The sequence below is a fragment of the Dendrobates tinctorius genome, unplaced genomic scaffold, assembly GCF_039654945.1.
Source record: "Dendrobates tinctorius isolate UK_male_01 unplaced genomic scaffold, ASM3965494v1 ptg000126l, whole genome shotgun sequence".
Lineage (NCBI taxonomy): Eukaryota > Metazoa > Chordata > Amphibia > Anura > Dendrobatidae > Dendrobates > Dendrobates tinctorius.
The window spans coordinates 18,637,806-18,662,868 of NW_027361794.1; the positions used below are offsets into that span (position 1 = coordinate 18,637,806).

Consider the following 25,063-nt stretch of genomic DNA (forward strand, 5'->3'; position numbering starts at 1 on the left):
TTACTGACCCCTGAGGAAACTCAAAGTCACAAAATAAGCATTAAAAAACATACTTATAAAGCAAAGAAACCATTCTCACGTTCTGAATATGTAAATAGTTTTCCCCTCGAAAAGTCTTTTCTTAAATATCAAAAAATTCACACAGAGGAGAATAGATTTTCTTGTTCCAAGTGTGGGAAATGTTTTAACCAGAAATCACATCTAGTTACACACCAGATAACTCACACAGGGGAGAAGCCTTTTTCATGTTCAGAATGTGGGAAATGTTTCACAGATAAATCAAATCTTATCACACATCAGAGGACTCACACAGAGGAGAAACCTTTTTCATGTTCAGAATGTGGGAAATGTTTTAACCATAAATCAAATATTATCAAACATCAGAGGACTCACACAGGGAAGAAGCCTTTTTCATGTTCAGAATGTGGGAAATGTTTTAACCATAAATCAAATATTATCAAACATCAGAGGACTCACACAGGGAAGAAGCCTTTTTCATGTTCAGAATGTGGGAAATGTTTTACAAATAAATCAGGTCTTATCACACATCAGAGGAGTCACACAGGGGAGAAGCCTTTTTCATGTTCAGAATGTGGAAAATGTTTTACAGTTAAACCAAGTCTTATCAAACATCAGAGAGCAGCTCACACAGGGGAGAAGCCTTTTTCATGTTCAGAATGTGGGAAATGTTTTAACCATAAATCAGTTCTTATCACACATCAGAGAACTCACACAGGGGAGAAGCCTTTTTCATGTTTAGAATGTGGGAAATGTTTTACAAATAAATCAGGTCTTATCACACATCAGAGGACTCACACAGGGGAGAAGCCTTTTTCCTGTTCAGAATGTGGGAAATGTTTTAACCAGAAATCAAATCTTAGCACACATCAGAGAGCTCACACAGGGAAGAAGCCTTTTTCATGTTCACAATGTGGGAAATGTTTTAACAATAAATCAGTTCTTATCACACATCAGAGAACTCACACAGGGGAGAAGCCTTTTTCATGTTCAGAATGTGGGAAATGTTTTAACCAGAAATCAAATCTTAGCACACATCAGAGAGCTCACACAGGGAAGAAGCCTTTTTCATGTTCACAATGTGGGAAATGTTTTAACAATAAATCAGTTCTTATCACACATCAGAGAACTCACACAGGGGAGAAGCCTTTTTCATGTTCAGAATGTGGGAAATGTTTTGCGAAGAAATCATCTCTTTTTAGCCATCAGAGCAGTCACACGGGGGAGAAGCTTATTTCATGTTCCTAATGCGGGAAAAGTTTTATTTGGAAATTTAACTCTTAATAAACTTCAAAATAGTCACACAAGGGAGAAGCCTTTTTCATCTTCAAAATGTTGTTTTAACCAAAAAGTGTATCTTATATTTTCTCATGTTTGGTCTCATTAAAATTTAAATACTCATACTCTCCTTCCATGATTGTGCTGATTCATTGGTGTTGCGATTCACATTCCCGCATTTCTTATCAAAGGGCACATCTTCCCACTCAGATACCAATACTGCCTCAGCTTGGAAAAAGAAGCATTTAACTCACAGTTTTCAGCTGTCTTGCATTATGAAAGTCTTGCAATTTCTCCTTTCTTAATGTTGGCCTCACAAGAAAACAGCTCCACAAATCTTCTTGTGTTCTCACCGAAGCCCACATACTGAGCAATGTTTGCGTCACAGGGGAATTTACCTTCCCCCTCCCAAGCCACAGCGGATTCTAATATGTGGAACACCATAATTGATTTGTATATCATATTGCGTCTATGCCTGCTAAGCAATACATGGATCAATATATACAAAGGCTGGAGACCACATACAAAACTGAAATATGTTCCCTCATTTATAGCCTGTCACAGCTTACTGTCAAGGTACAGAGATTACAGGATGATGTTGTACACGTTTTGGACCATCAAAATGCTCATAAACTAACACTGGATCTTCACAGCCAGCAAATAAACAGTCTGTATAATATGGTTGATGACCAAGAAAATCACAATATCATCTGGATAAGGCTACTTTCAGACTTCAGTTTTTAAGCCTCAGGCGCGATGCGGCGAAAAATGTAAAAGCCGGATCCGGCGCCGGTTGCCACCGGATTCGGCTTTTTCCCCATAGACTAGCCTGTCCGGCTTTTTTAAAAAACGTTCCCTGCAACGTTTTTTGACAGCGCCGGACCGCTTTTTTCCACTGCGCATGCCCTAAGACTCTCTTGCCCTCTCCCTCTCCTGTACAGTGTCCGGACTCAACAGATGATCCGGCAGGCTGCGGCTTCTACCGGATCAGGTTTGACAAATTTTCGCCGCAGCCCGCCGGATTTAAGAGTCTGAAGTCTGAAAGTAGCCTATGGGGTATACCTGAAAGCATAAATACACAAGTGATTATACAGACACTGCTCACTTTATTCTATAATATCCTTGGTGAACCTATTGATAAGGACTGCTGGAGATCGATAGGATGCACCATACACTAGACAATCATGGCTCAGATTCTGAGAGTCCAATAGACATTATTTGTCGCACATTTTTTCAATGTAAATGAGCCCATTATGAGGAAAACAAGAGAGTTGGGTCTTACTGATTTCAATGTAAAACGCATACAATTGCTCACAGATCCTTTCTGAATGAGCACTCTCCACCTGTGACTCTGGGAAATCCCTTTCCCCTTCAGGGAGCTTCTTTCAGTCCTTCAGTCTGTACCAGCAGGCCCTCAGAGCAGAGGTCTGCTGTACAATTCTATCTCTTCCCACCTTGCCCTACGGGAAGGTTGCCTATGCACGTCTTTCCCCTTCTTCCCCTACGGGAAGACTGATTCTAACTTCCCTTCTGTTGCTCACAGATCCTTTCTGAATGAGCACTCTCCACCTGTGACTCTGGGAAATCCCTTTCCCCTTCAGGGAGCTTCTTTCAGTCCTTCAGTCTGTACCAGCAGGCCCTCAGAGCAGAGGTCTGCTGTACAATTCTATCTCTTCCCACCTTGCCCTACGGGAAGGTTGCCTATGCACGTCTTTCCCCTTCTTCCCCTACGGGAAGACTGATTCTAACTTCCCTTCTGTTGCTCACAGATCCTTTCTGAATGAGCACTCTCCACCTGTGACTCTGGGAAATCCCTTTCCCCTTCAGGGAGCTTCTTTCAGTCCTTCAGTCCGTACCAGCAGGCCCTCAGAGCAGGGGTCTGCTGTACAATTCTATCTCTTCCCACCTTGCCCTACGGGAAGATTGCCTATGCACGTCTTTCCCCTTCTTCCCCTATGGGAAAACTGATTCTAACTTCCCTTCTATTCTCCCGCTCCAACCTTCCAGCTCCACCCATCTTCTAACACCCTTTCCTAGCCAGCAGGGATGGTGAAGCACATCACCTAATGCTGTGGTGTGTGGTGGATGCATTGTTGTGTAAGAACCAGGTAAGATGTCTCCATCTTACCTGGAAGGGGGGATACTACACTGCTGGTTGAGATGCAGTACCACTGTGGCGACTGGACCTTCAGGGGCGCCACATATATTTTCTAAGATTCAAGCGGCATCAGACCATTCTGTGATGCCCAGGACTGTCACAGAATCCATATATCTGACTGGACACCTGCTCCACCATTGCCACAGAGAGTTCCAGCACGTTGCAGAAGACTTTCAGTGGATCAGGAACTTGATGGTGATGCACCCAGATGGGAAAGGAACCTGCCAATCATATAAGCTACTGAAATGAAACTTGTCTCCCCTGATGAGAGAGACAGTTTGCAGATGTTTGGTTGTTTCTTTAAGAATATAATTACATATAGCTTAATAGAGTTTTATGTTCCTCTCTCCCACTATATAGAATGCCTCAGTTCATATAAGATCTTAGAACTGCATATAAGTTGAGCTCACATTATATTACTGTAATATCTGGCTGTATTAATTTACTTGCTATGTATTTCATGGATCCTCTTAATAGGATCCCTAGGACTGTTGGACTTACACCTGTAAAGACAACCACCTGTTACGGACTTGCATTGGGGTCTACTTGTTCAGCATTTCTTTGTGTTCATAATCTATATGCCTTGGAGGTAGAGAGGTAGACGTTACTATCTGACTTCTATACTTCCTCCTTGCTCTTAATCTTTCTATCCTTTTTTCCTTCCCCCCCTTTTTTCCATATAATATGGTACAACGATAACTCACCAGAGCTACAGAAACTAAAAAATGTTAGTGAGTGGAGGATAGGCGTATATGTTTGGTACCACAAATCTTGAGGGATGGATTATTCAAGAGCTTTAAACAAATAAAGGCCGATTTTTAACCTTCCAAATAGGGTCGTTGATCAGTATCTGCAAATACATCATGTGTATAGTACACTATCTAGAATAAACGCCATACTGATTTATAGATATCTCACAATAGATACCATTCCTAAAGCGGTGGATACAAAAGGTCTAATATCCATTATTTATAGGCAGTTACTGGCCCTACTTTTAATAGTTAAGACAAAATGGGAGGAGGATGTGGGTCCCTTATCTGAGGAGCAATGGGGGAAAATGCTGTATGTGCCACCTAAACTTTACATGTCGGAGTCACAAAGAATGTTCCAAATTCCTCTCATCCATAGCGTATATAAATCCCAATGTTGTTATGCACCTGAGAACTCACACAGGTGAGAAGCCTTTTTCATGTTCAGAATGTGGAAAATGTTTTAACCAGAGATCAGATGTTGTTATACATCAAAGGACTCACAAAGGGGAGGAGCTTTTTCCTGTTTAAAATGTGGAAAATGTTTTACAGAGAAATCAACACTTGTGGGGGGGCATGGCTATGCCGTGAACGGGAGAGGATGCTGGCAAGGAGAGCTCATCATCCTGCTGGATCCTGGGCCCTGGACCCCTTCTTGGTGGCTTACCTAACGCTGGCTGGATCCCCTTAGACGTCGGGACCCCCTGGGTCCCCAGCAGCAGGTCGCGAGGCAACTTCTGAGAGCGGGCAGCGGGGGAGACAGGAGCGGGCAGCTGGTTCAACACTAGGCGGCGGCCACCTTTGGCACGCAGCTCAGCTACTGAGAGATGCAGTGCCAGCTTACATTGCTGCACCGCCGCCGGGCAGTGAAGAAACCGGCTGACAATCTGAGGGAGCGCGCGGTGAGTGCCCTGAAAAAGTGGGCCCTGCATGGTATCCCTCTTCTATTATCTGCTCACTGTGTCGGCTGGCACCAGTACTAAGGGAGGCTCTGTACACCCTCCCCCATTGCAGCTATCTCTGTGGGGCCCCCTCTCTCTCCCCTGGCCATAAGGAACTGTACTGAACGAGGCTGGTTGCCTTCCTCATAATCCCTGAGGCATCCCTCTGTAGCCTGATCTACAATTAACTGTTACCAGCCCTGCTGTAACCTTCATCTGTGGTGGGCGATACCTGGGCCACACGTTTTCAGCTGTTTTATTAGACCGCACTGGAGATAACCATGAGCCGACTTAAAGGGTCAGGAGCGGCGGAAAAATTGAAGGAGTTTGTCAGACCTGACCCCGCTGAAAGTGCACGACATAATAGGAGCACTTCCTCTCAAGTTCAGCGTAAAAATCGCCCTTCTGGGGGTAAAGAGGAGATGGAGCAGGAGGAATTGGCCCTTAAACAGGCATCTGAGCAATCGATGCAGGCTATCTCTTTGACCAGGATATCCCTGACGGAGAAAATTGAGGATATTTACACGGAGGTGGGGAGGCTTAGTCAAGATATGCAGGCCATGAAGGGGCGCATTACGGAGGTGGAGACGAGGGTGTCGAAGGTGGAGGATACCATTACACCTATGGAGGCTAAATTAATGAAGGTGGTGGGCTCCATGAATGCTTGGAAGCAGAAGGCAGATGATTTAGAAAACAGAATGTGCCAGAATAATATCCGTATCGCTGGTCTGCCTGAACGCTCGGAAGGTCAACATCCGGAGCAGTTTTTGGAAGATTGGCTTAAGACCTCCTTGGGAGATGAATTCTCCTCAATGTTCGCTGTTGAAAGAGCTCACAGAGTCCCTACAAGACCCCTGCCTCCGGGGGCCCCAACTCGACCTTTCCTAGCACGCTTGCTCAATTGTAAGGACAGAGATACCTGTTATGAATGAGTCACCGAGGAGGAAAAACAAAAACAAGCTAAGCCACAGAAAACCAGAGAGGTTGGTAACTAAGCAGATTTCAGACCCCTGATCCTATCCACACAACTAGCAGTAACCGTGGAGCGTACCTACGATGATCCTAGATGCCTCATCACAGCCGGAGAGCTAAATAAGCCTAAAGCAAGAAAAGGGGAAATCTAAACTGCCCCAGAGCAGACCCCAAAGCAATAGACAGCCCCCAAACATGTATTGTCGGTGAGACAAGATGAAAACACAAACACAGATCGAAAAATAGGCTGAGCGAACGATGGGGCCCACACTAACTAGAAAGGACAGGAAAGGAAAGATGCTGTCTGCAATCACGCACAAAAACCCTGCCAAAAAATGTCCAACACTTTCTGATAACAAAAACCCTGAAGTCGCTAGACTTCAATTCCCTATATCAGCACTCTGGTCTCTTTTTGCTCTGTCTTCAGAATATACCAATCTGACATAAGAATGGAAATTCAGCACAGCACCAGCAGGGGCTGGCTGACCACAAAAACTGAGTAAACCAAACCAAATCTCATGTGTAAAAATCGCAGAGCACACTTAGCTTGAGAAGGCAGGAACAGAACTGGAAACCAGAACCTCAGGGCAGGAAAAAATCACCAGCACAAAATTAGGGAGTCGGCTGTCTTAAATCCAGTCAGAGACTCCTGATGTCCAATCACAGTCCTCCTCCTCAGGTGGCAGGTCTCTGCCATTTAGATCAGCTTCATTACCTACTGTCACCACTAGAGGGAGCCCGGATGGAGAACTCACGACTCCTCTGTCAACACAGCCAGCTCCACCACCCTCACCAGAAGCCAGAGGTAAACCAGAAAATGAATTCACAACAGTACCCCCCCCTTGAGGAGGGGTCACCGAACCCTCATCCATGCCACCAGGCCGATCAGGATGTGCCCGGTGAAAAGCACGAACCAATCTATCGGCATGAATGTCAGAGGCAGAGACCCAAGAATTGTCCTCCTGGCCATAACCCTTCCACTTGTCCAAATACTGGAATCTCCGTCTAGCCAGACGAGAATCCAGTATTTTTTCTACCTCATATTCCACATTACCTTCAACCAACACAGGGTCAGGAGGTGCCGCCATAGGAACCGCTGGCTCAGCAAACCTCTTCAACAGAAACTTATGAAACACGTTATGGATCTTAAACGTAACTGGAAGAAACCGGGTTAAGAATCTCCAAAATCCTATAAGGTCCAATAAATCTTGGCTTGAACTTTGGAGACACAACCTTCATAGAGATATTTTTTGACGACAACCAAACCATATCACCCACTTTAAACCAGGGACCAATGGTCCCATTGCCGGTTGGAAAACCGTTGGGCCTTTTCTTGAGAGAGGGACAACTTATCCACCACTTGGTCCCAAATATGCTGCATTCTCTCTACCACAGTGTCAACACCTGGGCAGGCTGAAGATTCCACTTGCCCTGAAGAAAATCGAGGATGAAACCCAAAGTTACAGAAAAAGGGCGACATCAATGTGGCAGAACTAGCTCTATTATTTAGGGCGAATTCGGCCAAGGGCAAAAATGAGACCCAATCATCCTGATCAGCCGATATAAAACATCTCAAATGGGACTCCTAAGTCTGGTTTGTTCTCTCAGTCTGCCCATTGGTCTGTGGGTGAAACGCAGAGGAGAAGGATTACTGAATTCCCAGCTTGGAACAAAAAGCTTTCCAAAATCTGGAGACAAACTGGACTCCTCTGTCCGACACAATGTTCTCAGGAATCCCATGCAACCGAACCACCTGTTGTAAAAACAAGGGCACCAACTCTGAGGAAGATGGCAGCTTTGGGAGTGGTACAAGATGGACCATCTTAGAAAATCTATCACAAATCACCCAGATAACAGTCATTCTCTGAGAGACAGGAAGATCAGAAATAAAATCCATTGAGATATGGGTCCATGGCCTCTTGGGCACCGGCAAGGGCATCAACAACCCTCTAGAATGAGAACAGGGTTTAGACAGGGAACAAGTCCCACAAGACTGCACAAAATTCCTGACATCATGAGATAAGGAGGGCCACCAAAAAGACCGACTCACCAAATCTCTGGTACCAAAAATACCTGGATGACCAGCCAACGCGGAGCAATGAACTTCAGACATCACTCTCTTCCTCCACTGGTCAGGAACATACAATTTTCCCATAGGACAACGCTCAGGTTTGTCCTCCTGAAATTCTTCCAGGGCACGTCTCAAATCGGGCGAGATGGCAGAAAAAACTACCCCCTCCACAAGGATGGTAGTAGGTTTGGTCACAATAGGAGAAACAGCAAAGAGTCTCCAAGAAAGGGCATCTGCCTTAACATTCTTAGTGCCTGGAAGAAAGGAGACCACAAAATCAAAACGCGTGTAAAACAAGGCCCACCTAGCCTCTATGATTCAAGCGTTTGGCCGACTCCAGGTAAATCAAATTCTTGTGGTCAAGTTGTGAGGACCACAACTTGATGTCTAGCTCCCTCAAACCAATGTCTCCACTCCTCGAATGCCCACTTCATGGCCAACAATTCCCGATTCCCCACATCATAGTTGAGTTCAGATGGGGAGAACTTTCGGGAAAAGAAGGCACAGGGATTCATGTTAGAAGTCACCGGATCTTTTTGGGACAAAACAGCTCCTGCACCAATCTCCGAAGCATCTACCTCTACCTGAAATGGAAGTGAGACATCAGGTTGCCGTAAAACCGGAGCAGAAGTGAACCTCCGCTTCAGCTCCTGAAATGCCAAAACAGCATCTGGAGACCAATTCAGCACATCAGCGCCCTTCTTGGTCAGATCAGTCAGTGGTTTGGCAATACCAGAAAAATTAGCTATAAATTTACGATAGAAATTAGCAAAACCCAAAAACTTCTGGAGAGCCTTCAAAGAAGTGGGCTGAATCCAATCATAAATGGCCTGTACCTTGGCCGGGTCCATTTCAATAGTTGACGGAGACAAAATAAATCCCAAAAATGAAATCCTCTGTACACCAAAAAGGCATTTCGATCCCTTAACATACAGGGAATTCTCCCTCAAAATCCGGAACACAGTCCTAACATGTTCCACATGAGAATCCCAATCACTGGAAAAGATCAGAATATCATCCAAATACATGATCAAAAACTTATCCAACGTCCCGGAAAATATCATTCATGAAGGATTGGAAGACAGAAGGGGCATTAGTGAGCCCAAAAGGCATCACCAGGTACTCAAAATGTTCCTCCGGGGTATTAAACGCCGTCTTCCATTCATCCCCATGCTTGATGCGAATAAGATTATACGCCCCCTGAGGTCAAGCTTAGTAAACCAGCAGGCACCTTTAACTCTGGAGAATAAATCAGAAATCAGGGGTAACGGATACTGATATTTAACCGTAATCTTGTTAAGGGAACGATAGTCAATACAAGGCCTTAATGAACCATCTTTCTTAGCCACGAAAAAAAAAACAGCACCCAAGGGTGAAGAGGATGGTCTAATATGATCCTTCTCCAACGACTCCTTAAGATAAGATCGCATAGCCTCGTGTTCAGGTACAGATAAGTTGAAAAGCTGACCCTTGGGAAATTTACACCCAGGCTTCAACTCAATTGCACAGTCAGAACTCCTATGAGAAGGCAGGGACACAGACTTACTCTCACTAAATACATCATAAAAATCAGCCAAATAGTCAGGAACATCATGAGACTGGGGAGAGGTGGAGAAAACAGGAGCGTCACCAAGAGCACACCGACAGCCCCAACTCACCACAGACACAGATTTCCAATCCAAAACTGGATTATGGATTTGCAACCAGGGAAAACCCAGAACAATAGTATCATGCAAATTATGCAGTACCAAAAATCTACAATTTTCTTGGTGGTCTGGGGCGACCCGCATTATCACCTGGGTCCAAAACTGAGGTTTACTCTCCGCCAAAGGAGTAGCATCAATACCCCTCAAAGGAATAGGCGTCCGCAGAGGTGTCATGGGAAAACCACAACGTCTAGCAAAATCCAAAGCCATCAGATGCAAAGCCGCTCCTGAATCCACAAAAGCCTTGGCGGAAAATGTGGATAAGGAGCAGATCAGAGTAATTGCCAAAAGAAACTTAGGTTGTACGCCACCCGCAGCAAATGTGTGTGCAAAATGTTTCTCTCGTTTAGGGCAGACAGAAATAATATGAGAGGCATCTCCACAGAAAAAACACAGCTTATTACGCCTACTATACTCCTGACGTTGCACCCTAGACAAAACTCTATCACATTGCATAGGTTCAGACATTTGTTGAAAAGGTGGCAACACCTCTCGTGTAGTTTTACGTTCACGTAAACGCCGATCAACTTGAATGGCTAATGACATAGAATCGTCAAGACCAGAGGGAACAGGAAATCCCACCATAATATCTTTTACGGTTTCTGATAAACCCTTGCGAAAGAGAGCTGCCAAGGCACCATCATTCCATGTAGTAAGGACCGCCCACTTTCAGAATTTTTGACAGTATAATTCTGCAGAATCCTGACCCTGGTTCAATGCCAATAGGGCTTTCTCAGCTTGATCAATAGCATTAGGTTCATCATACAACCCCAAGGCTTGAAAAAATGCATCCACATTAGTCAGAATAGGATTTTCAGGTGTCAAAGAAAACGCCCAATCCTGGGGATCCGCCGCGCAGCAAGGAGATGACAATTTTAACCTGCTGCGCAGAGCTCCCTGATGAGTTAGGCTTCAAGGCAAGAAATAATTTACAATTATTCTTAAAATTCAAAAATTTAGACCGATCCCCAGAAAACACATCAGGAGTAGGGATTTTTGGTTCAACAGCATGTGATTGAGCGAGATAGGCGGAAATTCCCCACACTTCAGCAGCGAGCTGCTCCACACGATCAGACAATTGCTTAATCTCCATTAAGGAAAAAATCCTCCTACGGCCCCAGTGAAAAAGAGGAAAAAATACATATATAAAAAAAAAAATTCTGACACTTTTTTTTTTTTTAACAATTTTTTCCTGTTTTTGAGAACCCTAGAATCTGCGGTATGGCTGGTGATTCTGTTATAAATGAGTCACCGAGGAGGAAAAACAAAAACAAGATAAGCCACAGAAAACCAGGGAGGTTGGTAACTAAGCGGATTGCAGACCCCTGATCCTATTCACACAACTAGCAGTAGCCGTGGAGCATACCTACGATGATCCTAGACGCCTCGTCACAGCCAGAGAACTAAATAAGCCTAAAGCAAGAAAAGGGGAAATCTAAACTGCCCCAGAGCAGACCCCAAAGCAATAGACAGCTCCCAAACATGTATTGTCGGTGAGACAAGATGAAAACACAAACACAGATCAAAAAATAGGCTGAGCAAACGATGGGGCCCACACTAACTAGAAAGGACAGGAAAGGAAAGATGCTGTCTGCAATCACGCACAAAAACCATGCCAAAAAATGTCCAACACTTTCTGATAACAAAAACCCTGAAGTCGCTAGACTTCAATTCCCTATATCAGCACTCTGGTATATTCTGAAGAAAGAGCAAAAAGAGACCAATCTGATCAGGGACAAAAAGCAAACTGGCATAAACAGAGACATAAGAATGGAAATTCAGCACAGCACCAGCAGGGGCTGGCTGACCACAAAAACTGAGTAAACCAGACCAAATCTCATATGAAAAAATAGCAGAGCACACTTAGCTTGAGAAGGCAGGAACAGAACTGGAAACCAGAACCTCAGGGCAGGAAAAAATCACCAGCACAAAATTAGGGAGTCGGCTGTCTGAAATCCAGTCAGAGACTCCTGATGTCCAATTACAGTCCTCCTCCTCAGGTGGCAGGTCTCTGCCATTTAGATCAGCTTCATTACCTACTGTCACCACTAGAGGGAGCCCGGATGGAGAACTCACGACTCCTCTGTCAACACAGCCAGCTCCACCACCCTCACCAGAAGCCAGAGGTAAACCAGAAAATGAGTTCACAACAGATACCATTCTGCGTCTTGCACGACTGAAAAGTCCTATTAAGTTCAGCAATGCTGTCGTTTCAATCTTTCCAGATTTTTCCATGGAACTGCAGAAGCAGCGGGCACAATTCATCGAGGTCAAGAAACGGCTCAGGGACAGAAACATTGTATACTCGATGATATATCCGGCCCGACTTCAGGTTGCTCATGAAGGTTCCTCCGTATTTTTCACGGATCCGGCGGAGGCGACTGAGTGGCTGCGGACCCATGGGGGATCCCCTGCGAAGGAATCCTAATATGGCGGCTGTTACTTCGGATCCTTTCAATCAAAGGTCTAATTGGAGCTCTCTCGGCGAATTCCCAGATATCAACAATACCGGACGCTGTGCTCAGTGATGGTATCCCCTTGTTTATTTTTTGATGGGGGCGTGAGACTGTGCTCCTATGTTACTAGGTTCCTGTTTTGTTTTTTCTTTTTAAAAAGTTTTAGTTTTTATAGTTGTTTAGGTAAATGCCGCAGCCGACGCCAATTTTGCTATCTGGGTGGGTTCTCTGCACTTGGTTCTGGCACCATTATGCATCATATTCAGATAGACGGGAATGGGCTCTGAGCTGATTTGTATGACTTGGAACGTAAGAGGCATAAAAACCCCTCAAAAGAAAATTAAGGTGTTCTCACAAATTAGACATTACCGTCCTCACATTGTGGCTCTGGTGGAGACGCACCTGACCAGGGATACGGTTCGGTGGGTACAGAAACCGTGGGTGCAATGGTTTATACATGCTTTTCACACCAGCTATTGAAGGGGAGTTTCACTGTTAATTCATAAAGATGTTCGGTGGGAGGCCAGGGAGGCCCGGAAAGACCCTGAGGGACGATTTGTGTTTGTGCATGCGCTGATTAACTCTCAGAAATATGTTTTTCTTTGTATTTATAATCCCCCTCCAGCCAATATGTCAATTATTCAGAAGGCATTGAGCTTCGCTTTGAATTACCCAGATGCACATGTCATTTGTATGGGAGATTTTAATTTGGTCATGAACAGCCATCTTGATAAATTGAGATTAGATGATGGAGTACAGGGTGGGGTTCCCCCCGGGCACATTCCAACTGTCACAATTCATGGCGGGTAGTGGGTGGCTGGATCTTTGGAGAGTGTGCCATCCAGAAACAAGGGAATATACTTGCCATTCCTCCACTAAACGCTCTCTGTCTCACATAGACTACATTTTTGGATCCAGCAGTCTGGCGACGTGGGTAGATGATATTAAACATGGAGGTAGCGGGATTTCGGATCATAGCCCAGTTAATCTTAAGCTTAAATACGGGCCATCGACTAATAGGATAACATGAAAGTTGAACCCTTTTTGACTGAAGTTGATAACATCCCCTGATAGAACGATAGATCAGTTGCGTTGCTTCATCTCGTCCCACCCTGAACCCCGAAATATTAATGTTTTTTGGGATGCTCTCAAAGCTTATTTACGGGGTTGTTTATCCTCTACGATCTCTTACATTAAACAGGTGACATCGGAGGAGGATGGCGAGATGGAGCGACTTCAGAAAGATTCGGAGACAGCCTATATATCTGATCAAACTAACAGTAATAGGGTAGAGTGGCTGACTGCTCAGAGGTTATATGCTCAGTACACTGACACCAAGACGAAACATAAATTAGTTTTTGCCCGGCAGTCTTATTTTGATATAGGGAATCAGGCAAGTAAATTTCTGGCTTACTTAGTACGACAGCATAATGCGACTAACACAATTCTACAGATTCGTGATTCGGGTGGTACTTTGGTTTCCTCAACTGAGGAGATACTGAAATGCTTTTCTGACTATTATGGTTCACTATACAATTCTAAGAGTGATGTGGATGGCCCGGAGTGTCTAAATTATTTGTCAGACATAGCGTAGGAAACTCTAAGTCCTTCCCAGCAGGCCTTTATGGATGCTGAGTTTACTCTGGAGGAAGTAGAGGATGCTATAAAAGACATGGCTTCCGGGAAGGCCCCTGGGTCGGATGGATTTTCTGTGGAATTATATAGGAAATACGAGGATATACTGGCGCCCCTTTTGTTGACAGTGTTTTGTGGGATTTGGGAGGGGGGGATGCATGCCGGAGTCCTTTTATGAGGCCAATATAATAGTTCTTAAAAAGGAGGGGAAGGACCCTTTAGATTGTGGATCTTATAGGCCCATATCGCTAGTAAATGTGGCTTATTTTTAAGGAAACTTTGGCCAAAAGAGTGAATTCAGTCATATTAGATCTTGTACACTCTGACCAAACTGGTTTTATGCCTGGTAAGAGCACCTCCATTAATATCAGACGAATCCAGTCAGTGGTCCAATATAGCTCTCTGGTACCAGATAATGAATGGGCATTGGCATCGCTGGATGCGGCCAAGGCCTTTGACTTTTTTAAATGGCCTTTTCTCCGTGCATGTTTGCAGAGGTATGGATTTGGTGATAGATTCCAAAAATGGGTCAGTGTTTTATATGGGTCACCCTCCCAGAGCCGTGGGGTACTTGGTACCGGGCCGATATCAGCGGGTGGTGTGTCACAGCAGCGGTGACCCGGTCCGTGGCCCTGGGCGCCCAAGTAATGGCGGGGAATGCTTCTGGTGGAATGTAGTTAATGGAATAGTTCGTGACGCCACCTGTGGTGTTCGGCAAGTGACATGTTAGGCCGACGCTGCATGCAGATCCTCTGGGGCTGGTGGTGTGTTGCAGCCAAGATGGCGAAGCTCCCCACAGGTGGAGCTGTAGCCCCAGGGCAGAATAGGTGGAGTGACACTTAGATAGTGTAGTGTTTGGCGCAGGGGATGCAGCAGTGCCAGGCGGACGGACGCAGGAAGGAATGGAGGACACCAGGGCATGAAGTTCCAAAGCTTTACTCACAGTCTGTAGTGCCCGCTTCTGTGCCATGTCCTCTGGGTCAGGGACTCAGTCAACCTCCAGGCAAGATGGAATGCTCCCTTCCAACACTCCGCCAACTTATGTACCTTTTCTGAACGTCTCCTCTATAGCGCCTTTAAGGGGGAAGATCTCCTAGTACTGAGTTACACTGGAGTTCCTCCTATCAGATGTTTCCAAGTACTCTACTTGTATGGCAGACAGCTGTAGCCTGCTTCGGGGACTCCTTACTCCTGGCTCTCTATCCGTGTTCCTTTTGTGCCCCCAAGTCTTAGATGGGAGTAGTGCATTTACAGCCCACTACTCCACCGGTGTCTGCTGCAGAACCATTAGTGTCCATACAACCTCAGGGACCGGGCCCCAACCTTGCGCTTAGAACTTCTAGGCAGGGTTCTTCCTCAAACCCACGTCCTCTGTGTTCCCTTATTCTCCTACGTTCCGTACTTGTCTTTCTATCCTCTGGAAGCTCAGGCTTCGGTTCAACGTCTTTCTCCTTCTTTCCTTCCCCGTGCCAGCAGACCCGGGTCACTCAGGTCCGCTGCAGCACTCCTTCCTCCATCCTTCTCTCAGGGATCTCCTTTCCTCACTCCTCTCTGAGTGACTTCCGACTGACTGACCTCAAATCCTAAACCTTCCCACTCTTTTATGTATTCTCAACTCCACCCACCTCCCAGCACGTTTCGTGTTCCAAGCAGGGAACCACCAAAGGTGCTCTGCTACACTCTAAGCAAAGAGCCGCAATGTGGCTTTGCTGAACTACTCTGTTGTGTGGGGTGTGAGTGTTGGAGTGTGGTTAGGAGCCTCCAACTTACCTGGATGGTGGGGCACCACACCTTAGGAGAAGATGCAGTACCTCTGTGGCGACTGAGCCTCAGGGGCGCCACATATACATGAAGCCTAAGGCCCGGGTCATTGTAAATATCTCCATATCTGAACCATTTTCACTGCATAGGGTAACTCGTCAGGGGTGTCCCCTTTCCCCGGCCCTTTTTGCTCTTGCTATTGAGGCAATGGCAATTCGTATAAGATCTTTCCCTAATGTTGCTGGTATAGAAATAGTAGGTCGGACGGACACCATAGGCCTATATGCTGACGATATGGTGATATTTATGGACAAAGCGGAGGAGACTCTGACAGGAGTTATCATTACTATAAATAAATTCAGTAAATATTCTGGCCTATATATAAATTGGGAAAAATCTGCTTTGATGCCTCTTTCCCACACTCCAATGCCACGACTTGAGACTCTCCTTACTGCCCATTGTGTCCAGTTTTAAATATCTGGGTATTCATATTTCTCAGAGTAGTAAGTTTGATCTACAACTCAATATACAACCATTGCTGGAGATGGTCAAAGGTAAATTCGCGATCTGGGGTAAACTTACACTGTCTGTAGCCGGACATATTAATTTAATTAAAATGATATTACTCCCCAAGCTACTTTCTTCAACATAGTGCGGTAGTGGTGCCCAAATCCTTTTTTGCTAATCTGAATTCCCAAACCACATCCTTTATTTGGGGGAAAGCCAGGCCTAAACTTAAGCTAACCACTTTACAGAGGCCCAAGAGGGGAGGGGGGGCAGCGTTACCCGATTTCTTCTTATATTATTTGGATGGACAGGCCAAGGCCATAAGTACATGGATGCCTGGAGGTCATCTCCCAAATTCTGAGAGTCATCTACTTCATGCTGCACGGATTAGTTGCCCACTGGGTTTTTTAGAAATGAGGAAAATAAATGTCTCGAGACTGTTACCTCTGCTTCATCTGGCACGATCGATATGGAGACAGATTAAGGGGGTGGTTGGATTTGGGGATATTATAACTGAAATGCCCCTATGGAATAATGACTAACTCCCAATGCTACTTGAACATCCATTCGCCGAGTTTTGGGCTCAGTATAGTATCTCTACGATAGGTGATCTATATGATCATGGAACTTTGGTGTCCTTTAAGCAATTACAAGTTAATCGCAGTGTCCAGAGATCCCAATTTTTCCGTTAATTACAACTAAGATCAGCTTTTCAATCGCACATGAGATGTATAGGTATAGCTAATGCCATTTCGTCTCTACCCTTGATAGGGATCCTCAAATCACAGGGCCCTCAAGGTCTCATCTCCTCTCTATATACATATATGTTGTCAGTGGGGACAAAATGTGCCTTAGATTCCGTTAAGAAGAAATGGGGGGGGCTCATCCCAGATACACAGGGTGAGGAATGGGAAGAAATCCTGGAGTCGACAATCTGGGTGTCTCCGTCTGCCAACAACAGGATGATACAATTGTATATTATTAAACAATCATATTTAACTCCTATCCGACTCTTTAAGATGGGCCGATACCAGTCATCGGAATGTTTAAGATGTCACTCAATAGATGCAAACTTTATCCACATGATCTGGTGTTGTCCTGTTGTTGCGCAATACTGGAGGGAGGTGACATCATTATTGACATCTTTGGTACAACCCCTTGTTCCCCTTGAGCCACTGATCTGTCTATTTGGAGTGTGGAATGAGGAGGCATGAGGTCACTATGTTGGGATTTTTCTACGAGAGACACTGTTTATGGCACGAAAGGTACTAGCATTACGGTGGATGGGGAATTCACCTCCTTCAGTTGGGTCCTTGATCACTTTGGTAAATTCGATTATCCCATATGAACGTACGCTGTATCAAAATAGAGGGTGCCCGGGCAAATTCGGGAAGATTTGGGAGAGGTGGAACTCCTCTCATCTCACTTTGCTGAGCAGAGATGTCGCACAGTGAACAGTTCATTATGTGGAACTAGGCTGCGGAACAGTTTATGTTTTTGTAGACGTAGGTATGGTTTAGAAGCTAGGCAGATTTCATTATTGGCATAATATCACAATGCTATTGTGATTCAATTGGTATTATGTTTTGCTTTATTTATGTACAATTGATGCACACATTATGCTTCGCATTTTCATGTTATTTGAGCATATGTATATTTTGTATCAAGCTTAACATCATATACTAAATGTGTGTATTGTATAACTGCTTATGGTTTAATAAACGAATTTAAAAAAAAAAAAGAAATCAACACTTGTTACACATCAGAGAACTCATATAGGGGTGAAGACATTTTTATGTTCAGAATGTGGAAAATGTTATGTGAAGAAATCATCTCTTTTTTGTCATCAGAAACTCACACAAGGTAAAAGCCTTTTTCCAGTTCACCATGTGGGAAAGTTTTAACCAGAAATTACATTTTGTTAAGCACCAGCAAATTCACACAGGGGAGAAGCCTTTTCCCTGTTCAGAATGTGGGAAATGTTTTAACCAGAAAAAACGTATTTTGATAGACATCAGAGAAATCACACAGGGGAGAAGCCTTTTTTATATTTCTAAATTGAGAAATGTTTTTGCTTTGAAAGACACACCTTTAGCAATAAATAAATCTTGCTAATAAGTGTGTCTAATAGACTGGAGACAGCTTCCTTTGACACAGGAGAACAATAAGACAATGTCCATCCTGATCACTGAGAGAACTTCTCTCCTCCAGCCCCACACTTACCTAACTGATTGGTGCAGAATAGGAGAGGAAGGTTCCGGGACCTGCACATCCTGAGTGAGCAGCAGAAGAACCTTCTACCTGACTTGCTCAAGGAGCTGGACCTTTCAGTTCATATAACACTGTTTTACATATTTTCAAAAGTTGTTAAATTCAGTTATGAAATGAGCCATTTCTTAAGTATTTAGACCTCCTGAATTCAAATCTAACAATGAAAATGTTTAGTTGTCTCTTTGATCTGTCCTCACTAAATGAAGCAGACTTCAGGTAGCTATACAGGCAGCTATACCGGGGTCCAACAAGGAGACTGTAGGTTGAATCTGTGCTTTATTGAACATGGTGGTGGTATATTGGCGCGGTGAAACTACAAACAAAAACATATGCATACAATAAGTACTGAGTTCATCAGGGATTCAAATATACATAATACAATGTAAATCAACATCTGCACTAGTAGCTAACCAAAGGAGAGCTAACTAAGCAGGCTAATATGAGACAGGAATTGGATACAGGAAACATAAGTACATACCAGCAATGCTGTCACAAGGGGAGAAGAGAAATGAGATGCTTCCTGAATGCAGGCAGAAAGAAAATGGACTGGAGGGAAAATGGGGCTGAACTAACCATAATCCTTTGCAAAAGGCTACCAGGATGCATTGCAATCTTACCATAATGCACTGCAAATGGAGGGAAATAGCAAAGTGAAAGTAAAATACACAATAACACTGCAGTTATGACTCTGGTCACTAGATGGAGCCAGAAAACACTGTAAACATTATCAAGCAGAACAATCAGGGATTATGAATTAAATGTCTGAGACAACACTCTTGTTTCTTTGATATGAAAGAGTTTTCCTTTTGCTGCTACATTGTTAGGAATGGTGGAACTCACTAAATAAAAAACTAATAAAGTGCGTTCGCCGCTCGGGGTACACCGTGCAGTAGGTGATATAACCGCTGCTAAGTGGTGGCAGAAGCAATATGGCGGTATTGTGCACAGGGTTAACCATCACCCAAGTGCACAGAACAATCTCTGTTAAATCACAGAGATGCCTATGAACATAAACAAAAGAGCCGAGCCTGTTAAGGTTACAAGTAGTCAGAGTAGTTACACACATGGTATAAGGTCACCGGAATAGCCAAAGATGGCGGTTCTAAGTCCTAGACCTACCGTGTGTGTAGCATCGCAACCGCGAACGCTTAAGTGGGCGGCGTAGGACACTTCCGCTAAACGACAATGCTAGGCACAAGCGCAATGTCGGACGCTAGCAACTGTGGACAATGAACCAGAGGCGCGCTGGCGCTGGTACTGAACTCAATCCCTCACACAAGCGTAATATCAAAGGGTAGGGGTTTCAAATGAGTCATTCACCAGAATCATGCATTCATCGTCATTCACTCAGCAGCAAGTATGGTCTATACTAGCGCATGGCAGAACGGCAATGCGCGCCTTTTATAGCAGCCAGAACCTTCCTCACGCCTCCAGATCTCTGAGATGAACAAATGAGATTTGGAGCAGGACCTGAGTACATGACTCCCGATCTCCAATGGGAGATCGTCCCATGAGCATGCTCAGTAGGAGGAGAGAAGGACTTAGCCTCAGGAGAGATTTGCTGCAAGGCAATCTCCTCTGCAATCTCTTCTGCAGTGGATAAAGAGCAGGAGACTGACTCCTAACATACATATAATAAATGCATAAAAGTTTCAGTACTTTGAAACATTATTATTTTTGCAAATGTAAAGATGCAGAGTATTTTGTTATGCCAATTTTTAACATTTATTTAGAGGAATTTTAGCAACAATTCAAATAACTTAAATTTGTCTAAACTCTATTGTGAATTAACAACAGTTAAAGAAATTGCACTACAACATTTGTTCCTCATTCAGTGACCATTCTTTTTTGTTTGTCTCTTGTACTCCTGCATCAGATCATCTCTTAGGGTATGGGCACACGATGCGGATTCGTGGGCGGATCCGGCCCTGTGGATCCGCAGCAGTTTTCCATGCGGCACCATGTTATCCTATACAAAACAAAAACCGCTGTGCGCATGCTGCAGAAAATTCAGCACGCAAATGCAGCTGTTTAATTTTGGCAGCATGTCAATTCTTTGTGCGGATTCTGCAGCGTTTTTACACCTATTCCATTATAGGAATCCGCAGGTGTAAAAACGCAGGCAAAATCCGCAGGTAAGGCTGGTTTCACACTTGCGTTTTTTTGCGCTGTATTTTAGCGCTAAAAAACGCATGCGCTTTTTTCCCTATATTTTGCATGGGATGCGCTTATGTGCGCATACACATGCGTTTGTATGCGGTTTTACGCGCATGCTTTTTTGTGGTGTGCGCTCGGGCGCACAAAACGCATCCTGTTGCATTTTTGGGGCGTCCAACTTGCCTCAAAAAAACGCATGCACGCGCAATGCCTTTTTTTATAGCAAGACACCCATTATAAGTCTATGGGTGCGCATATGTGCGCATTGGCATGCTCATGTATGCGCTTTTTTCCGCATGCGTTTTTTTTGTTGACCATTGGTTTGACAATGGAAATTAGGGGTTTGGGTTAGAGTTAGGTTTAGTTAAGGGGGGTTAGGGTTAGGGCTTGGGTTAGTATGGTTTGGTTAAGGGTTAGGGTTTAGGGTTAGTTAGGGTTTAGGGTCAGGGTTTGGGTTAGGGTTAGTAGGGTTTGGTTAAGGGTTAGGGTTAGTAGGGTTTGGTTAAGGGTTAGGGTTAGGGTCAGGGTTAGGGTTAGGGTTAGTATGGTTTGGTTAAGGGTTAGGATTAGGGTTGGGGTTAGGGTTAGTATGGTTTGGTTAAGGGTTAGGGTTAGTAAAGTCATGGTTTGGGTTAGTGTGAGGGGCCAACTAATGTTGGAAAAAAACGGAAACGCGGTAAAACGCACTAAAAACGTATACAAACGCATAAAAACACTGCGTTTTTTTCATGCATGCGCATAAAAATGCTTGAAAAAAAACCCAGCATTTGTATGCGTTTGTATGCATTTTTCCATGCGTTTTTTTGCGGGAAAAATGTGCTGCAAAAAAAAGCAAGTGTGAAAGTAGCCTAAAATGCAGGCATTTTGACCTGCGGATTCTGCAGATTCAGCACAAAAAAAATTTGCACACGAATCCGCAACGTGTGCACATACCCTTACAATTGTCCAACAGTAACCTGCAAGCATTGATGGATTCCATTTTCCTTGATATCTTTTCTCCGTAGCCGCAATATCTTGGAGAAATCTCTCACCGTTCTCGTTGCTCACTGCTCCGCAGTTTGGTGGGAGAAGCTTAGATGCGAATGTAAGAAATTAATCTTTAAGTTCGTTACAGTAAAGATCCTTACATGTTTTGAGGAGATAAGCACTAGCATGGGGTTCCCGGGCTGGAACTGCCTCAGCCTTCTGATTGGTTATAGACCCTTGCCTGTGCCTCCTGTGCCTGGAGAAGATTCTCCTTTATGATAGGCATTACTTTCGCCATGCTCTCCTGCAGCTGCGGAACACAGAATAATATTAGGAAGAAGGAAAAAGACACAAGACGATAATACACAGATTGGAATAATAGAGAGAAAATATTGGAGAACAATACATGTAATATTCAGATGGATCCAATCATTGTTTTATTAAAAAAATCTACTTATTAAATGAACCAAAACATAATGGAACAAAGGTCTGCACACATGGCTCCACTCTGTACACATTGTACACACGGCTCTGCTCAGTACATGTGGGGCACCCCCAGGAGTACGGTTGCCACAGTGACCTTACCTCCCTCTAAGGAGGGAGGTAAGGTCACTGCACAGCACACAACACAGTTCCTATTCCAGGCTAGCAGAGGGAGCTCTGAACCTAACCGCAGAGGAGCTGCTCTCTGTGGTCAGGAATAGGAAGTTAGAGTAGTTGAAGTGTGGACAGGGAAGAAAGAGGACGTGGGAGAAAGGAGCTGGAGATTGGAGCTATAGCACAGCTCATCTCCAAGCTTAAGCTCCAGAAACTGGGCGACAGAATCCGAGGCTGTGTGGATGCTAAAGGTCCCACAGCAGAAACCGGAGGAACTGAGACTCGACAACACAGCAACACGTGTGTGAGCCAGAGAAAGGAGGCTACAGCTGCCTGTCGTGCGAGTGGAGTTCTAAGTAACAGGCAGAAAGAGGAATTTGAGTGGCGTTCACAACCGCAAGTACTTCAGAATAGCGCTATAAAGGAGACCTCACAACCCATCTGTATAGAGAGATTCCCAAATTGCTTCCAGGCTGACCAACTCCTGTACCACCTGCAAGTTGAAATCTGGACTGTACCTACAAAGCTCCATGAAAGGTAAAGGAAACTGCACTCTTTTGTGTCCCTTGAATTCTTCCTACGTCACCTTTCAGCACTGCTACATCCCTTGCTTCACAGTACATCACCATCTATTCATCAACATCTTTCATCTGCCCTGGGACAAAGCTCGACTCTTTATTTTTCAATCCTTTGTAAATACACCTTTTTTATTTGACGCCCAGGGCCACGGACCGGATCACCGCTGCTGTGACACTGCCCCTTTAAGAAGCGGTCTGGTACTGAGTTGACCTGGCGAGCGCTTCAACTTGGTGTCACAAACAGGATATCGAAGCCCGGTATCACCGGGTCCTATGTTCCAGAGACTGTACTGTGTGCCATAGACTGTATTGAATTGTGCAATTGCCGCCATTATAACGCCACACGGTGCGTGGGAAGTAGAAGGGGCGTGCCATCATAGGCGGAGCCTGAGAGAGCACGAAAAGAGAAGTGCTGAGCGCGAAGACATCAGCTGGCAGAGAGATTAGGGAGCTGCAATCCCGGTGCACACCATTCATCCAGCCTGGTAAGCCAGTGGAAATTCAGAGCCTGGCTAAGGTTAACTAGGGGGGAAGAGAATGTCTAATGCATGCGGAAGAAGATTTAGCTGTGGACGCCGCTGTAGCCCCCATAGTGCCGCTAGATGCAGGGACAGGTGCAGCTGCAGCCTCGATAGCACAGCAGAATCCAGCAGCCAGCGCAGCTCCAAATCTGGCAACCGCCGCTGCAGTCCCCATAATGCCGCTATCAATGCTATACAGTATATGCCAGGAGCGGCCTGGCTATCGCAATACTCCGGGGAGTCACATACCCTGAGCGATATCAAGGAGAAACTGTGCAGTTTATTTGAGATGTATCCTCTGTCTGAAAGCCAAAAAATAAACATTCTCATTGGACAGTTAACTGGTGCAGCTCAAAGAGAAGTAAAGTCTTGGCAGGACACTGATAAAGAGACTGTCAAACAAGTTCTGGCTAAGCTGAGGAGAACCTTTGACACTGCAGCAGAAATAAAGAGTGCAGGACAGTGTACGTGAGTATGCTCTTAACCTTAAGGAGGTGCTGCGGGCCATCAAACAGATTGACCCAGACAGCGTGAGGCATGGAGCCAAATGTCAGCCGCCCAGCGCCCCTTAGGCGCCCACCAATTAATAACCACCAAGAGGCAGCATCCTTCCCTCAGATCCCTATTGAGGCTGACGCACAAACTCTGGATAATGATCCATCAGCAAAACTGCGTCTTCAGATCCAAGAGCTGACCAAAAATATGCCTGCACTTGCCAAAACCGTGCAGTCCATGCAAGTGCCTCCAAAGGAGAAGGTCCTGCTGGCCTCCAGTCCAGCGCACTTCCCGTGGCTACGGAAGAAGACGATCCCACTGATCAGAGGGAGAGACAACGATCGCTATGACCAGAACGGACGTCCCATCTCCCGCCGCTGCAGCATAGCAGGCCACATTGCAAGATTCTGTTTTTTAAACGAGCAACCCCTGGGGCAGAGTGCCAACCCCCAGGAGTAGGACAACCAGGTCCAAAGAACTGGGAAGTCAAGTACGCTGGAGGACGACCGGTCCTCCCAGTGGTGATTGACGGCATCCCCATGAAAGCTTTACTTGACCCCGGCTCTCAGGTGACAACTATGCCATATATTCTTTACAAGCGGTATTGGGCTGACTCTGACCTTACTTGTGGCCCAGGTGATGAGCTGACAGTAGTTGCCAGCAATGGTCAGCTTTTGCCACAGGTGGGGTGTAAAGTGATGACCACTAAGGTGGGCGAGTAGAATTAAAATCTCAAGGTCTGATAGTTGTAGTCATTGATCGATGAGAATGTAACCCAATAGTAACCTTAGGTACTAATGTGATGGAAAATTGTCTTGCCGAGGTTATTGTTTTTTTGGAACAGGTAGCTGAGACTGCTGGTTCCAGTGAGCAACGGGTCCTGCAAAAGAAGATCAAGGCCCTGATGCAAAGACAGAAGGTAGAGCCAATGGCGGAGAAGTTAGCAGTGTCAGAGTGAGTGATTCATTCCCCATTGCAATACCCCCAAGAAGTGAAATGTTGATTTGGTGTCGGTCAGCCATAGGCCTCAGAGGAAGAGATTACTAAGCCTTGGTAGAACCAGTGTACTCTGATAGCAGGCTCACTGTCCTGACAGCCAGAGGGGTAGTTGATGTCCGCAAGGGGAGGGTACCTGTATGCATCTTAAATTGTGGGGAGGAGGAGGCCACAATACCTCGGTACACCACAGTTGCTAAGCTGTTCACTGTCAATAACAACGCAATTCA

General features: G+C 45.0%; 1 protein-coding gene across 1 annotated transcript in view; it reads left to right on the forward strand.

The window, feature by feature from the left end:
* The window catches only part of LOC141047083 (uncharacterized), a 168,776-nt gene that overhangs the window by 71,887 nt on the left and 71,826 nt on the right, over nucleotides 1-25,063 (forward strand). The gene's annotated exons all lie outside the window — the stretch shown is intronic.